We start from the raw sequence: 18,519 nt of genomic DNA, 5'->3' as shown, positions 1-18,519 counted from the left end.
CGGAGCGGGGGATTAGACCATGCCACTCACTGAGCACCTCTTTCTCACATCGTGTACGGAGCAGGGGATTAGAGAACGCCACTCACTGAGCCCCTCTTTCTCACGTCGTGTACGGAGCGGGGGATTAGAGAACGCCACTCACTGAGCCCCTCTTTCTCACGTCGTGTACGGAGCGGGGGATTAGAGAACGCCACTCACTGAGCCCCTCTTTCTCACGTCGTGTACGGAGCGGGGGGTTAGAGAACGCCACTCACTGAGCCCCTCTTTCTCACATCGTGTACGGAGCGGGGGGTTAGAGAACGCCACTCACTGAGCCCCTCTTTCTCACATCGTGTACGGAGCGGGGGGTTAGAGAACGCCACTCACTGAGCCCCTCTTTCTCACGTCGTGTACAGAGCGAGGGGTTAGAGACCGCCACTCACTGAGCCCCTCTTTCTCACGTCGTGTACGGAGCGGGGGGGTTAGAGAACGCCACTCACTGAGCCCCTCTTTCTCACATCGTGTACGGAGCGGGGGATTAGAGAACGCCACTCACTGAGCCCCTCTTTCTCACATCGTGTACGGAGCGGGGGGTTAGAGAACGCCATTCACTGAGCCCCTCTTTCTCACGTCGTGTACGGAGCGGGGGGTTAGAGAACGCCACTCACTGAGCCCCTCTTTCTCACGTCGTGTACGGAGCGGGGGGTTAGAGAACGCCACTCACTGAGCCCCTCTTTCTCACGTTGTGTACGGAGCGGGGGGTTAGAGAACGCCACTCACTGAGCCCCTCTTTCTCACGTCGTGTATGAAGCGGGGATTAGAGAACGCCACTCACTGAGCCCCTCTTTCTCACGTCGTGTACGGAGCGGGGGGTTAGAGAACGCCACTCACTGAGCCCCTCTTTCTCACATCGTGTACGGAGCGGGGGGTTAGAGAACACCACTCACTGAGCCCCTCTTTCTCACGTCGTGTACGGAGCGGGGGATTAGAGAACGCCACTCACTGAGCCCCTCTTTCTCACGTCGTGTACGGAGCGGGGGATTAGAGAACGCCACTCACTGAGCCCCTCTTTCTCACGTCGTGTACGGAGCGGGGGGTAAGAGAACGCCACTCGAGGATTTGGGGCAAATTGGGAATTCAGAATCCTCCCATTCTTTATTTTCTCTATTTCACTGCCCCCTTTTTCTGTGCAAATGAAACGTGTGGCTAATGAGAGCTTTTGGCATGGCCTGCCACCAACAGACAAAATCAATTATGAGATGGATCTTTATTCCAGGAAAGGGGGGTGAGGGTTTGTCAGGACAGACTACGGTAGAGGGGCGGTATGCTCTCAGTGTACAGGACCTCACAAATATATGGTTACAGACAGGAGGTCATTCCAGTGAAACACTGGTAGTCAGATTCCTCTCCAGCCAACCATGCACACAGACAGACAGAGAGGGAGAGACAGAGGGAGACCGACTGACATGCAGCTGGGCATTCCATGGCAGTGTGTGTGTGTGTGTGTGTGTGTGTGTGTGTGTGTGTGTGTGTGTGTGTGTGTGTGTGTGTGTGTGTGTGTGTGTGTGTGTGTGTGTGTGTGTGTGTGTGTGTGTTAGAGATTCAGTTGATTATGTGGCGGTTGATTGAATGAGGGGGGCTCTGACACAGTTGGGGCCACAAATCAACCGTTGGACTGGAGGGACTCTGGCTACTGCTAGCTAGGTAATGGGGATATGGAACCCTATTCAAAAGGCAGTCTGGGATATGGCCTCTTCTATTCAATGGCCATTTTGATCAAATACCCCTTGATTCATGAAGAATATAACTTAATGCACGTCTAAGTACAACTGTCCTGCCCTGGCCTACCATAACCCAAGATATGAGACTGCACTACTCCATTGGCCTACCATAACCCAAGATATAAGACTGCACTACTCCATTGGCCTACCATAACCCAAGATATGAGACTGCACTACTCCATTGGCCTACCATAACCCAAGATATGAGACTGCACTACTCCATTGGCCTACCATAACCCAAGATATGAGACTGCACTACTCCATTGGCCTACCATAACCCAAGATATGAGACTGCACTAACCCCATTGGCTTACCATAACCCAAGATATGAGACTGCACTACTCCATTGGCCTACCATAACCCAAGATATGAGACTGCACTACTCCATTGGCCTACCATAACCCAAGATATGAGACTGTACTACTCCATTGGCCTACCATAACCCAAGATATGAGACTGTACTACTCCATTGGCTATGTTTAAGGCTGAAACACAAATCGCAGATTGTGCCTTTAAAATGTGTCTGTGCCAAAGGCCCTGTGGGAGATGGGTGTGACTCTGAATGATCGGGTAGTGACTAGTGCCACAGCCCCAATCAGACACAGCGGAGGGAAGGAGACAACAATCACTGGCAAATGTTCCCTACATGTCAATGTGGACACTGTCTGCAGAATGTAAATAAATGGTCTACTGTAAACTAGAAAGAAAAATGCACCCGGGCACTTTCTTTGATTACATTTAAAATGCTAATTGATTGACGGGGCTGTACTGTAGCCTCTCGGGCCATTCTGGTTAAAATGGTGTGCACGCGCACACACACAACACAAAACCCATAAAGCAACCCTATCCAATCCACTTTCTATCCAACCCTGAGATCCTCACTGCTTCTGTCTATCCAAACATTCAACTTCCTGTCTGAGAAGTGGTCTGGCAGCTCTTGGTGGTTGTATTACTCCAAGCTACATGTCTAGAACTACAGCTCTTCAGGCCTGTGAGCTGTGCTCCTCACTGAGGCGGATGCTAATGTTGCGTGAAGGCAAATGCTGCCGCATCATCAGTACACCCAAGACAGGGCCTTACCTGCTGCCAAGCCAGCCATTGTAACGTGTGTGTTTGTTGGCAAGTTTCCAAACAAGAAAAAGTTCCAGATGACTTTAAAAAGGCAACATGTTGAACTAACAGAGGAACAAAGAGGGGACAAATCAGCACGTTGAGACGTTGCGTGCTAGAATGCTCGCAGGGCGAAAACAAGCTTACTGTGCCTGCCTCGGTTTACTTAGCGTGCTTAGTCCTGCCTCGCTTTGGTTCCTCATTCAATTCAATTTGAACTCCCAATCTTTGAATTTCAGGAGCGAATTCCTGCCTTCTAATCTTGCCTCCGAAATGAATGACACAAAAGATAACACCTAATCTTGACATGCTGTCATGGTGGGCGACTTTTGTTTAACAGTTTGCCAAACGATTTGGCAGAGGAGGAGAAGAGCTATCCGGGTCAGAGATCAGAGACTGAGCTTCACTTGATGGGCGCAGTAGAGGCATATGGCACATCCTTAATGTGTCTCTTGCCAGTTTTACTTTGAGAGACGTCGTTCAGACAGAGATCTGGGCTCGATCTGCATGACCGAGAGAACCTTATGACGGTGTGCGTGCGCCACCTCCCTCTAAGCACTCTGGGAACTGTCCTCCCCTGGTATTAACTGTAATAGTCTTGTCAGTGAGAATTAATGACCCTGGCACCATTCACCGTTTATGGAGGGAAAAGAGGAGAAGAGCGTGTCCGGATCATTTAAGAGCCCGCTCGCTTGTAACTTAATCTTGACTGTTAACTTCTATTCCGACGCTCAGAGACAGAAAGCGAGAGCGAGAGAGAGAGAATCCGAGAGGTGCTTCTTTCCCCATCACAAAAATAAACAACTACAAACATTTTAACCAGTCTGAAATAGCCCTTCATTCAACTATCTACAATATTTGAATCTATGGTCACAAAAAAGCTAGTGCTTAATACATTATCTATCAGGCTTACATGGTGACTGTCAGGCATGATGTTGTAGTGCCCAGGGTCATGAATATTGCATGCAATCACACACACACCTCCAGCTAAACAGAGGCTAGCCTAATACTCAAGGAGAGATTGACAACTGGTTTAACAAGCCCCAGCGCATTCCATGGCAGTGTGTGTGTGTGTGTGTGTGTGTGTGTGTGTGTGTGTGTGTGTGTGTGTGTGTGTGTGTGTTAGAGATTCAGTTGATTATGTGGCGGTTGATTGAATGAGGGGGGCTCTGACACTGTCGGGGCCACAAATCAACCGTTGGACTGGAGGGACTCTGGCAACTGCTAGCTAGGTAATGGGGATATGGAACCCTATTAAAAAGGCAGTCTGGGATATGGCCTCTTCTATTCAATGGCCATTTTGATCAAATACCCCTTGATTCATGAAGAATATAACTTAATGCACGTCTAAGTACAACTGTCCTGCCCTGGCCTACCATAACCCAAGATATGAGACTGCACTACTCCATTGGCCTACCATAACCCAAGATATAAGACTGCACTACTCCATTGGCCTACCATAACCCAAGATATGAGACTGCACTACTCCATTGGCCTACCATAACCCAAGATATGAGACTGCACTACTCCATTGGCCTACCATAACCCAAGATATGAGACTGCACTACTCCATTGGCCTACCATAACCCAAGATATGAGACTGCACTAACCCCATTGGCCTACCAGAACCCAAGATATAAGACTGCACTACTCCATTGGCCTACCAGAACCCAAGATATGAGACTGTACTACTCTATTGGCCTACCATAACCCAAGATATGAGACTGTACTACTCCATTGGCCTACCATAACCCAAGATATGAGACTGTACTACTCCATTGGCTATGTTTAAGGCTGAAACACAAATCGCAGATTGTGCCTTTAAAATGTGTCTGTGCCAAAGGCCCTGTGGGAGATGGGTGTGACTCTGAATGATCGGGTAGTGACTAGTGCCACAGCCCCAATCAGACACAACGGAGGGAAGGAGACAACAATCACTGGCAAATGTTCCCTACATGTCAATGTGGACACTGTCTGCAGAATGTAAATAGATGGTCTACTGTAAACTAGAAAGAAAAATGCACCCGGGCACTTTCTTTGATTACATTTAAAATGCTAATTGATTGACGGAGCTGTACTGTAGCCTCTCGGGCCATTCTGGTTAAAATGGTGTGCACGCGCACACACACAACACAAAACCCATAAAGCAACCCTATCCAATCCACTTTCTATCCAACCCTGAGATCCTCACTGCTTCTGTCTATCCAAACATTCAACTTCCTGTCTGAGAAGTGGTCTGGCAGCTCTTGGTGGTTGTATTACTCCAAGCTACATGTCTAGAACTACAGCTCTTCAGGCCTGTGAGCTGTGCTCCTCACTGAGGCGGATGCTAATGTTGCGTGAAGGCAAATGCTGCCGCATCATCAGTACACCCAAGACAGGGCCTTACCTGCTGCCAAGCCAGCCATTGTAACGTGTGTGTTTGTTGGCAAGTTTCCAAACAAGAAAAAGTTCCAGATGACTTTAAAAAGGCAACATGTTGAACTAACAGAGGAACAAAGAGGGGACAAATCAGCACGTTGAGACGTTGCGTGCTAGAATGCTCGCAGGGCGAAAACAAGCTTACTGTGCCTGCCTCGGTTTACTTAGCGTGCTTAGTCCTGCCTCGCTTTGGTTCCTCATTCAATTCAATTTGAACTCCCAATCTTTGAATTTCAGGAGCGAATTCCTGCCTTCTAATCTTGCCTCCGAAATGAATGACACAAAAGATAACACCTAATCTTGACATGCTGTCATGGTGGGCGACTTTTGTTTAACAGTTTGCCAAACGATTTGGCAGAGGAGGAGAAGAGCTATCCGGGTCAGAGATCAGAGACTGAGCTTCACTTGATGGGCGCAGTAGAGGCATATGGCACATCCTTAATGTGTCTCTTGCCAGTTTTACTTTGAGAGACGTCGTTCAGACAGAGATCTGGGCTCGATCTGCATGACCGAGAGAACCTTATGACGGTGTGCGTGCGCCACCTCCCTCTAAGCACTCTGGGAACTGTCCTCCCCTGGTATTAACTGTAATAGTCTTGTCAGTGAGAATTAATGACCCTGGCACCATTCACCGTTTATGGAGGGAAAAGAGGAGAAGAGCGTGTCCGGATCATTTAAGAGCCCGCTCGCTTGTAACTTAATCTTGACTGTTAACTTCTATTCCGACGCTCAGAGACAGAAAGCGAGAGCGAGAGAGAGAGAATCCGAGAGGTGCTTCTTTCCCCATCACAAAAATAAACAACTACAAACATTTTAACCAGTCTGAAATAGCCCTTCATTCAACTATCTACAATATTTGAATCTATGGTCACAAAAAAGCTAGTGCTTAATACATTATCTATCAGGCTTACATGGTGACTGTCAGGCATGATGTTGTAGTGCCCAGGGTCATGAATATTGCATGCAATCACACACACACCTCCAGCTAAACAGAGGCTAGCCTAATACTCGAGGAGAGATTGACAACCGGTTTAACAAGCCCCAGCGCATTCCATGGCAGTGTGTGTGTGTGTGTGTGTGTGTGTGTGTGTGTGTGTGTGTGTGTGTGTGTGTTAGAGATAAACTTTCTGTCAAATATATAATGACTGTGAGGCATGACGTCGTAGTGCGGTCTGTAAAAGGTCATAACCAGAACTGGCTTGGCAGCCTAGGCACTAAATAAATACAATTAATAGCATCACCTGAGGGAAGAGAAAACAGCCAGGGTAATTGACTAGTTGATGAAAGATAAATGAAATACGCTGCTCTGAAGTTTACAGTACTTGGCTGAGAGCCAGACGATGACAACTTGCACATGAAAAGCAGGTTTGTATGTAGTAAGGCATGTGTATAAGGACACCAAAGCTGCCTGTCTGCTTGCTGATGGAGAGGTAGTGTGTTTTTGGTTCCTACTGCAATACAGACGGTTTTATTTGAGGTGTACACATGAATCTCTTGTAGCTACAAGCCGGTAAAACACAAGTATGCAATTAAACAAAAGGAACCTGGGGCTCCACAGGTAAGAGGATATCAATCCTTCACAACCTGACAGACACACACAGAGAGAGAGGCAGAGAAGTCAGCACAACAACACCCCTTAACTAGACCTGGAGAGCTGGAAAGAGACATATCTGCACTCTGGACTGTAGTGAGACAACATAAACAGGAGAAGAACAGAGCACTAGAGGAGAGGATCAGACTGCTGGAGGAGAGGGTGAGGGGATGGCGTGTGACAGAGAACAACCTACTAGAGAGGTGGCCACCCCCACAAAGCCAGCAGAACAGCCCACCTCAGCACCGGACAAAAGTCTCGACACCATAGCAGAACAGTCCACCCCTGACCATAGCGTGGAAATCACAGCAGGACAGACAAATGAAGAACCCCAAGTCTATGGGATCGCACTCCCTCTGAGCACCCCCATCAGCCACCCTGATAGCCTTTCTGACAACCCCCCCACTCCCTCTGAGCACCCCCATCAGCCACCCTGATAGCCTTTCTGACAACCCCCCCACACCCACTGAGGACATGCACAAGACACAGATTGTACTCCTTATGGATTCAAACATGAATCATATACAAGAAAATAAACTTTTTCCCAAACACAGTGTCTAAACTCTGGTGTCCAAACACCCAGCACGCTCTAGACCTTCTGTCTGAGGACCAACTAGGGTCACCCAGCCACATAATAATACACACAGGCCCAAACGACCTTAGAGCACATCAGGAAAGGATGATTGAAAAAGTTTCTACTTTCTCCAACGCACAAGTGGTTATCTCTAGCCTTTTACCACCAAAAGACTTCCACTCTGCTACCATACCGCCGGTAAACGCAAGTATTTCCTGTGACTGTGGCTCAAAACCAAATGTTTTCCTGGCCCACCACTCCACCCTGGACTAGAACAGCATTTACGACCAGGTCCACCTATACAAGGCAGCAGTGCCCATCTTCACCCTAAAGGACATCGCTCTCAAACGCAGACCCAACACTTCACACAGGAGCAACAGATCAATAGAAACCGCGCCCAGACCAGCGAGATACTCTCCCAGACTTGCACATAGAGGACCCACGCCGAGAGGACCTACATCCAGACCACAACATCACCAGCCACATCCACAGCCCCACCAATCAACACCCCCCCAAGTCAACCATGCCCACACCCCATTTAGGCCCCCTCAGATCAGACCTATGCCCCTCCTGCCCACCCCATGCCCCCCACTCCCGCAAAGAGGGCCTCAACATGGAAGTCATACATATACCCAGGCCGTGAGCAGGCCAACAGGCCCAACCCCCACTCTTACACTACCCCAAGCAAATGGAATGTACCAGATTCTCAGCAGGCCCTGCTCACACTTACTGGTCTAAGGCCAAACCACAGAACCAACAACATTGGACACTTTATGGAACACAAAGCCTTCACTCTCTCTTTCTGGAATATCCAAGGCCTGAGGTCATCTGCCTTTGGCCTAAAGAGCAGGAACCTGGACTTCAAAGAAATTGGAAATACAGACATTGTCATCCTACAAGAACCATGGTATAGAGGAGACGGACCCACTGGTTTCCCTCTAGGTTACAGAGAGCTGGTAGTCCCATCCACCAAACTACCAGGTGTGAAACAGGGAAGGGACTCAGGGGGTATGCTAATCTGGTATAGAGCAGACCTAACTCACTCTATTAAATTAATCAAAACAGGAACACTTTACATTTGGCTAGAAATTCAAAAGGAAATGATCTCAACAGAGAAAAATTTTCTCCTGTGTGCTACCTATATCCCCCCCACTAAAATCCCCATACTTTAATGAAGACTGCTTCTCCATCCGGGAGGGGGAAATCAATCATTTCCAGGCCCAGGTACATGTACTAGTCTGTGGTGACCTAAATGCCAGAACCGGACAAGATCCTGACACCCTCAGCACACAGAGGGACAAACACCTGCCTGCAGGGGACAGCATTCCCTCCCCCATATGCTCCCCTAGGCACAACATAACCAACAAAAACGTGTCACAACTCCTGCAGCTCTGGGTATGTACATAGTCAATGGTAGGCTCCTATGGTAGGTACACCTATAGCTCATCTCTTGGCAGTAGTACTGTAGACTACTTTATCACTGACCTCAACCCAGAGTCTCTCAGAGCATTCACAGTCAGCCCACTGACACCCCTATCAGATCACAGCAAAATCACAGTCTACTTGAACAGAGCAATACTCAATCATAAGCATCAAAGCCAAAGGAACTGCGTAATATTAAGAAATGCTATAGATGGAAGGAATGTAGTGTGGAAACCTACCAAAAAACTATTAGGCAAAAACAAATTCAATCCCTTTTAGACAACTTCCTGGACAAAACGTTCCACTGTAATAGTGCAGGTGTAAACTTGTCAGTAGAAAATCTTAACAGTATATTTGACCTCAGCTTCCCTATCAAATCTAAAAATGTCTAACAGAAAACCGAAGAAAATGAACAACAATGACAAATGATTTGATGAAGAATAAAAAAAACTAAGAAAGAAATTGAGAAACCTGTCCAACCAAAAACACAGAGACCCAGAAAACCTGAATCTATGCCTTCACTATGATGAATCACTAAAACAATACAGAAATACACTACAGAAAAACATCTGAAATCAGCCCAATGTAATTGAAGAATCCAGACTCTAACCACTTCTGAGAAAATTGGAAAACACTAAACAAACAACACGAAGAATTACCTATCCAAAATGGAGATGTATGGGTAAACCACTTCTCCAATCTTTTTGGCTCTATAACAAAGAACAAACAGCAAAAACATATACAGTGGGGAGAACAAGTATTTGATACACTGCCGATTTTGAAGGTTTTCCTACTTACAAAGCATGTAGAGGTCTGTAATTTTTATCATAGGTACACTTCAACTGTGAGAGACGGAATCTAAAACAAAAATCCAGAAAATCACATTGTATGATTTTTAAGTAATTAATTTGCATTTTATTGCGTGACATAAGTATTTGATACATCAGAAAAGCAGAACTGAATATTTGGTACAGAAACCTTAGTTTGCAATTACAGAGATCATACGTTTCCTGTAGTTCTTGACCAGGTTTGCACACACTGCAGCAGGGATTTTGGCCCACTCCTCCATACAGACCTTCTCCAGATCCTTCAGGTTTCGGGGCTGTCGCTGGGCAATACGGACTTTCGGCTCCCTCCAAAGATTTTCTATTGGGTTCAGGTCTGGAGACTGGCTAGGCCACTCCAGGACCTTGAGATGCTTCTTACGGAGCCACTCCTTAGTTTCCCTGGCTGTGTGTTTCGGGTCGTTGTCATGCTGGAAGATCCAGCCACGACCCATCTTCAATGCTCTTACTGAGGGAAGGAGGTTTTTGGCCAAGATCTCGCGATACATGGCCCCATCCATCCTCCCCTCAATACGGTGCAGTCGTCCTGTCCCCTTTGCAGAAAAGCATCCCCAAAGAATTATGTTTCCACCTCCATGCTTCACGGTTGGGAGGGTGTTCTTGGGGTTGTACTCAACCTTCTTCTTCCTCCAAACACGGCGAGTGGAGTTTAGACCAAAAAGCTCTATTTTTGTCTCATCAGACCACATGACCTTCTCCCATTCCTCCTCTGGATCATCCAGATGGTCATTGGCAAACTTCAGACGGGCCTGGACATGCGCTGGCTTGAGCAGGGGGACCTTGCGTGCGCTGCAGGATTTCAATCCATGACAGCGTAGTGTGTTACTAATGGTTTTCTTTGAGACTGTGGTCCCAGCTCTCTTCATGTCATTGACCAGGTCCTGCCGTGTAGTTCTGGGCTGATCCCTCACCTTCCTTATGATCATTGATGCCCCACGAGGTGAGATCTTGCATGGAGCTCCAGACCGAGGGTGATTGACCGTCATCTTGAACATCTTCCATTTTCTAATAATTGCGCCAACAGTTGTTGCCTTCTCACCAAGCTGCTTGCCTATTGTCCTGTAGCCCATCCCAGCCTTGTGCAGGTCTACAATTTTATCCCTGATGTCCTTACACAGCTCTCTGGTCTTGGCCATTGTGGAGAGATTGGAGTCTGTTTGATTGAGTGTGTGTACAGGTGTCTTTTATACAGGTAACAAGTTCAAACAGGTGCAGTTAATACAGGTAATGAGTGGAGAACAGGAGGGCTTCTAAAAGAAAAACTAACAGGTCTGTGAGAGCCGGAATTCTTACTGGTTGGTAGGTGATCAAATACTTATGTCACGCAATAAAATGCTAATTAATTACTTAAAAATCATACAATGTGATTTTCTGGATTTTTGTTTTAGATTCCGTCTCTCACAGTTGAAGTGTACCTATGATAAAAATGACAGACCTCTACATGCTTTGTAAGTAGGAAAATCTTCAAAATCGGCAGTGTATCAAATACTTGTTCTCCCCACTGTACATGATCAAATACAAATCTTAGAATCAACTATTAAAGGACTACCAGAACCCACTGGATTCTCCAATGACCTTCAATTAACTACAGGACAAAATAAAAATCATCCAACCCAAAAAGGCCTGTGGTGTTGATGGGATCCTCAATGAAATTATAAAATATACAGACCACACATTCCAATTGGCTAACCTTAAACTCTTTAACATCATTCTCAGCTCTGGCATCTTCCCCAATATTTGGAACCAAGGACTGATCATCCAAATCCACAAAAGTGGAGAAAATTTTGACCCCAATAACTACCGGGGGATATGCGTAAACAGCAACCTTGGGAAAATCCTCTGCATTATCGTTACCAGCAGACTCGTACATTTCCTCAGTGAAAACAATGTACTGAGCAAATGTCAAATTGGCTTTTTACCAAATTATCGTACGACAGACCACGTATTCACCCTGCACACCCTAATTGACAAATAAACAAACCAAAACAAAGGCAAAGCCTTCTCATGCTTTGTTGATTTCAAAAAAGCCTTCGACTCAATTTGGCATGATGAGTCTGCTATACATGAGAGTCTGCTATACATGAGAGTCTGCTATACATGAGGGTCTGCTATACATGAGAGTCTGCTATACATGAGAGTCTGCTATACATGAGAGTCTGCTATACATGAGGGTCTGCTATACATGAGGGTCTGCTATACATGAGAGTCTGCTATACATGAGAGTCTGCTATACATGAGGGTCTGCTATACATGAGGGTCTGCTATACATGAGGGTCTGCTATACATGAGAGTCTGCTATACATGAGGGTCTGCTATACAAATTGATGGAAAGTGGTGTTGGGGGAAAAACATACGACATTATAAAATCCATGTACACAAACAACAAGCGTGTGGTTAAAATTGGCAACAAAAAAAACATTTCTTCCCACAGGGCCGTGGGATGAGACAGAGATGCAGCTTAAGCCCCACCCTCTTCAACATATATATCAACGAATTGGCGAGGGCACTAGAACAGACTGCAGCACCCGGCCTCATCCTACTAGAATCTGAAGTCAAATGTCTTCTGTTTGCTGATGATCTGGTGCTTCTGTCACCAACCAAGGAGTGCCTACAGCAGCACCTAGATCTTCTGCACAGATTCTGCCAGACCTGGGCACGGACAGTAAATCTCAGTAAGGCCAAAATAATGGTGTTCCAAAAAAGGTCCAGTCGCCAGGACCACAAATACAAATTCCATCTGGACCCCGTTGCCCCAGAGCACATAAAACACTATACATACCTCGGCCTAAACATCAGCGCCACAGGTAACTTCCACAAAGCTGTGAACGATCTGAGACAAGGCAAGAAGGGCCTTCTATGCCATCAAAAGGAACATAAAATTTGACATACCAATTAGGATCTGGCTAAAAATACTTGAATCAGTTATAGAACCCATTGCCATTTATGGTTGTGAGGTCTGGGGTCCGCTCACCAACCAAGAATTCACAAAATGGTACAAACACCAAATTGAGACTCTGCATGCAGAAATTCTGCAAAAATATCCTCCGTGTACAACGTAAAACACCAAATAATGCATGCAGAGCAGAATTAGGCCGATACCCGATAATTATCCAGAAAAGAGACGTTAAATTCTACAACCACCTAAAAGGAAGCGATTCCCAAATCTTCCATAACAAAGCCATCACCTAGAGAGATGAACCTGGAGAAGAGTCTCTTAAAACTTCTTCAGGATTGGTGGGTCCTCTGCGGGACGGTTGAGCTAACGTAGGGTAATGCGATTAGCATGAGGTTATAAGTAACAAGAACGTTTCCCAGGACAAAGACATATCTGATATTGGCAGAAAGCTTACATTCTTGTTAATCTAACTGCACTGTCCAATTTACAGTAGCTATTACAGTGAAAGAATAACATGCAATTGTTTGAGGAGAGTGCACAGTTTTGAACATGAACAGTTATTAATAAACAAATTAGGCACATTTGGGCAGTCTGGATACAACATTTTGAACAGAAATGCAATGGTTCATTGGATCAGAATAAACTTTGCACATACACTGCTCTCATCTAGTGGCCAATATCTAAATTGCACCTGGGCTGGAATAATAGATTCTCTTGCATTTCAAAGATGATGGTACAAAAAAATACCCCCCAAAAAAGTTAGTTTTTCTTTGTATTATCTTTTATCAGATTGAATGTGTTAGTTTCTCCTACATTCCTTTCACATTTCTACAAACTTCAAAGTGTTTCCTTTCAAATGGTACCAAGAAAATGCATATCCTTACTTCAGGGCCTGAGCTAAAGGCAGTTAGATTTGGGTCTTTTCGGGCGAAAATTGAAAAAAGGGGTCCGATCCTAAAGCAAGCTGGTCCTGGGGCTCTGTTCACAAACACAAACAGACCCCACAGAGCCTCAGGACAGCAACACAATTAGACCCAACCAAATCATGAGAAAACTAAAATAATTACTTGACACATTGGAAAGAATTAAAAACAGCAAACTAGAATGCTATTTGGCCCTAAACAGAGAGTACACAGTTGCAGAATACCTGACCACTGTGACTGACCCAAACTTAAGGAAAGCTTTGACTCCCGTGTGGCGCAGCGTTCTAAGGCACTGCGTCTCAGTGCTTGAGGCGTCACTACAGACACCCTGGTTCGAATCCAGGTTGTATCACAACCGGCCGTGATTGGCAGTCCCAAAGGGCGACCCACAATTGGCCCAGCGTCGTCCGGGTTTGGACGGTGTAGGCCGTCACTGTAAATAAGAATTTGTTCTTAACTGACTTTCCTAGTTAAATAAAGGTTAATATAATTGTATTTTATAAATTACAGACTCAGTGAGCATAGTGCTATAGAGAATGTGTGCTGTAGGCAGACCTGGCTCTCAAGAGAAGACAGGCTATGTGCACACTGCCCACAAAATGAGGTGGAAACTGAGCTGCACTTCCTAACCTCCTGCCAAATGTATGACCATATTAGAGACACAGACCCACAAAGAACTCGAAAACAAATTCAATTTTGATAAACTCCCATATCTATTGGGTGCAATACCAGTGTGCCATCACAGCAGCAATATTTGTGACCTGTTGCCACAAGAAAAGGGCAACCAGTGAAAAACAAACACCATTGCAAATACAACCCATATTTATGTTTATTTAATTTCCCTTTTGTACTTTAACTATTTGCACATAATATGACAATGGAAATGTCTTTATTCTTTTGGAACTTTTGTGAGTGTAATGTTTAGTGTAAGTGTTTTTATTGTTTATTTCACTTTTGTTTATTATCTATTTCACTTGCTTTGGCGATGTAAACATATACTTCCCCATGCCAATAAAGCCCTTAAATTCAGACAGACAGACACAGACAGACAGACAGACAGACAGACAGACAGACAGACAGACAGACAGACAGACAGACAGACAGACAGACAGACAGACCAGAGGCAGAGAGAGAAAACAGAGAGGCGGGTGTGTGTCGCAAATCACTGTGTGTGTGCGAGTGTGTTTTTTTATGAAATGGGGCACACAGTAGCATGAACAGCCACACTCCCTCCCACACACACACAGTAGCATGAACAGCCACACTCCCTCCCCCACACACACAGTAGCATGGACAGCCACACTCCCTCCCACACACACACAGTAGCATGAACAGCCACACTCCCTCCCCCACACACACAGTAGCATGGACAGCCACACTCCCTCCCCCACACACACAGTAGCATGGACAGCCACACTCCCTCCCCCACACACACAGTAGCATGGACAGCCACACTCCCTCCCCCACACACACAGTAGCATGGACAGCCACACTCCCTCCCCCACACACACAGTAGCATGGACAGCCACACTCCCTCCCCCACACACACAGTAGCATGAACAGCCACACTCCCTCCCCCACACACACAGTAGCATGAACAGCCACACTCCCTCCCCCACACACACAGTAGCATGAACAGCCACACTCCCTCCCCCACACACACAGTAGCATGAACAGCCACACTCCCTCCCCCACACACACAGTAGCATGAACAACCACACTCCCTCCGACACACACACAGTAGCATGAACAGCCACACTCCCTCCCCCACACACACAGTAGCATGAACAACCACACTCCCTCCCACACACACACAGTTGTGTACTGACAGCATTGATGATTTGGCCGTTGGCAGAAGGTGAACTTCACACATACACACAAACCCTCCAGGTCAGAGAGAGAGAGAGAGAGAGCTCAGTGTTTTCAGCCCTAATATGCACCACACGTCTCAACACTAAATGATGAGCGCTACAATGCCAGCATACTAAATCTAAAACTGGGAATTGAACCAGCAACCAAACCCCTGGAGGTTACCAAACTAGCACTGAACCCACTAACCCCTTCATACCTGTAAAGCCCCTTGTGACAACAAAGTGTCATGGTACCGTTAGCCCTAGTATCAAGTCTCACCTATTGTTCTGTTGTTCCTGGTAATAGGTTTGTGTGAATGGGTCTTAGTTTTGAAGTGTCAGTACAGATCTAAAGGTTGGTGAGTGATGTCCTATGGGCCCAGGTGTTGGGATACCAGTGGTAATACTGAAGCTGGTAGCTGTGCTCTCTCACAGATAGAGAACTCCTCCAGGGCGAACATATTTTACCTTTATAAGGAGCCCTCTCCTTTCGCCTGTTTTTGCTGTTCACGTGCCTGCTGGACCAATAAAATACAGTGAAGTGTAGCAGCATATAAATAAATAAGAGAGAGAAAGAGAGAGAGACAGAACAACTGGAAGCAGCCAGTCAGCCATCCGGAGTAAGAGTACCCTAGCGTCCCCTTTGGCATAAAAACATCTGCCGTCTCACAACTGTTATTTAAACTTTAATGTCACCCGCCTCTCAGCCAAACGGGGTAATCGCCGTTTCAGTTTGGCAATGGGGTTTAAGGGAAACTGACTGAGATATCCCCCAGGCGTTGAGAGCTCTGTGAGATACATTCATTATGGATGCTGCCGGCCCCTGGATTTTCTGTCACTGACACTTTGCTGATACTTTGCAGTGGGGGACTGATGGGAGAGGTAGGTAGTAGAGAGAGGGGGATGGAGGGCGAGGAGAGAGGGAGGGATGGCGAGGAGAGAGAGGGAGGGAGGGCGAGGATAGAGAGGGAGGGAGGGCGAGGATAGAGGGAGGGAGGGAGGGCGAGGAGGTCGAGGAGAGAGGTCGAGGAGAGAGGGCAAGGGAGGGCGAGGAGAGAGGGAGGGAGGGCGAGGAGAGAGGGAGGGAGGGCGAGGAGAGAGGCAGGGAGGGCGAGGAGGGAGGGAGAGAGGGAGTGAGTGAGGAAGTGCGAGGAGAGAGGGCGGGCGAGGAGAGAGGGAGAGAGGGCGGGCGAGGAGAGAGGGAGGGCGGGCGAGCAGAGAGGGCGAGGAGAGAGGGAGGGAGGGCGGGCGAGGAGGGAGGGAGGGAGGGCGGGGAGAGAGGGAGGGAGGGCGAAGAGAGAGGGAGGGAAGGCGAGGAGAGAGGGAGGGAGGGCGAGGAGAGGGGGAGGGAGGAAGGGACTAGAAAGAGGGGTTGTTAGAGAACTTCATTCCTGTGTGGCGTAGAGGCTCAAACCACTACTACTCTCAAACTTGCATTAAAATCGACTTGTTCTTGCCAACTGACCCGTCAGTCTATTCCTGAAATTCCTCCACCCACCCAAAATCCCAAAGCTGGGATAAACTCAGTAGGGAAGCCTTGCATAGAAAGAAGAGACAGAAGATTATCAGTCCCCCAAATGCTACTGCATAACTCACATCAACATCAGCAAACATGACATTATCATATGCCAGTGCATCTCAAAACTGTCGGGTTGGAGGAAGTATAGAAATAGAATGACTAGAGTGCATTGCGAGGGAGGCGGGGCTTCTTCACAGGGTTAAAGCACAGTCCCGTCTAAGATCCAGCTCCAGCGTGTGTGTTTCTCTTTAAGTGAATCTGTATGGTCATGCTCTGTAGGAATGCTACCCTTGTACCTAATGTCCTGAGAACTGACGGTTTCACACACTGCACACCACACTCACAGACAAGCTTAGGAACCGTGCAGCCCAGTTAATACATTCTCCCTGAACAATTTGTGCCCACGAAATTACTTTTTACCTTGCTGACAGACACTCAGAAAGCAATACACACTTCCGTAATGAGAGGCCAAATGAGGACCCATAAGCTGAAATCCACAGCCACTTGAGATGGGTCATAAATCAGGGCTGAGGGTTGAACAGACGACACTGATCTACTGTAATGGATACAAGACCAAACAGAAAGATCAAATCCTGTCACTCATTCGGTAAGTTTGCCGTTTTTTTCCCCCTCTCAGGTTATTTTCCTTTCTTTTCACAGCTAGACTACAAACCTACTTCACACCAGGACAGCTTTTTACAACACACAACTCTACCTTTGGGTGTTAAGCTTCAGTGCTATAGTGGCATGCTCGACACAGTATGGTTACCTAGCCTCTACTACCATGGCAACATGTATTTATTCTCCCCCTATCTGTCTGTTTTGGGGAGTAATCCTGCCATTGTGGCCTAGACAGAATTAACGCCACAAGGCATCTCTGAAGGCTCCAGGTAATACCCTGACACTCGCCTCAATCATCGTCCCATCACTATAAATGACGCCGAGCCCAAATGGACGAGACCCCCGTGCCTCGACAGAGATCCATCAGGCTGATGAGTCATGTCCTCTCCGACACCAGAGGCGGGAAGATTTTGGGCGCTGGACGCCACGTGGTTATCCTGCGGCCAGCAGTCTACGCGTTCCCAAATGACTCTCTCAGCGGGCGAGTCTTCCGACAGCTGCCGAGCACAGCGTGACACGCTTCTAAAACACAAAGGCGTGAGTGTCTCTTAGCAGAGGACCTCACAGCATCTCCCTACAGGGATGTCATTCACTAGGCTAGAAAACATCAGTCACACACATTAGCCCTTTGGGGAGCCACGACATCATTAAAAGTAAAGAAAGGCAGTCAGAGCCCCAGATGCAAGGAAGGAGAACGTTACTGAAGTAGTTCACAAAGAAAATACTATCTTAAGTGTCATCGTTCCCCAACCTGCAGTGTCCGAGTGCATACGGCGCTCTTCTTATTTTTGAAGGGCTGTTTGAATATAAAAACAAGCGGTCCGTTTCAAGCGGGCTCATTAAGTGGTTCCTGGAAGATGGTGCCACTTCACTTACAGTAAGTCACATCAGCACTCCTGGAGGACCAACAGAACATCTAGCATTCAACAAATCAATAAAGACAACTACATCTACACACCCAGGAGGTCCAGCACTGGCCCTGTTCAT

The 18,519-nt window shown here is 46.9% G+C and overlaps 1 protein-coding gene across 1 annotated transcript in view; it reads right to left on the bottom strand.

Annotated features, from left to right (window-relative positions):
• tbck (TBC1 domain containing kinase) overlaps nucleotides 1-18,519 on the bottom strand; it is a 90,525-nt gene that overhangs the window by 31,247 nt on the left and 40,759 nt on the right. The window lies entirely within an intron of this gene.

This window comes from Salvelinus alpinus, chromosome 6 (assembly GCF_045679555.1).
Source record: "Salvelinus alpinus chromosome 6, SLU_Salpinus.1, whole genome shotgun sequence".
In the NCBI taxonomy this organism is placed as follows: Eukaryota; Metazoa; Chordata; class Actinopteri; order Salmoniformes; family Salmonidae; genus Salvelinus; species Salvelinus alpinus.
The sequence above is the reverse complement of the archived record's forward strand: the minus strand, read 5'-3'. Positions and strand labels throughout refer to the sequence as shown.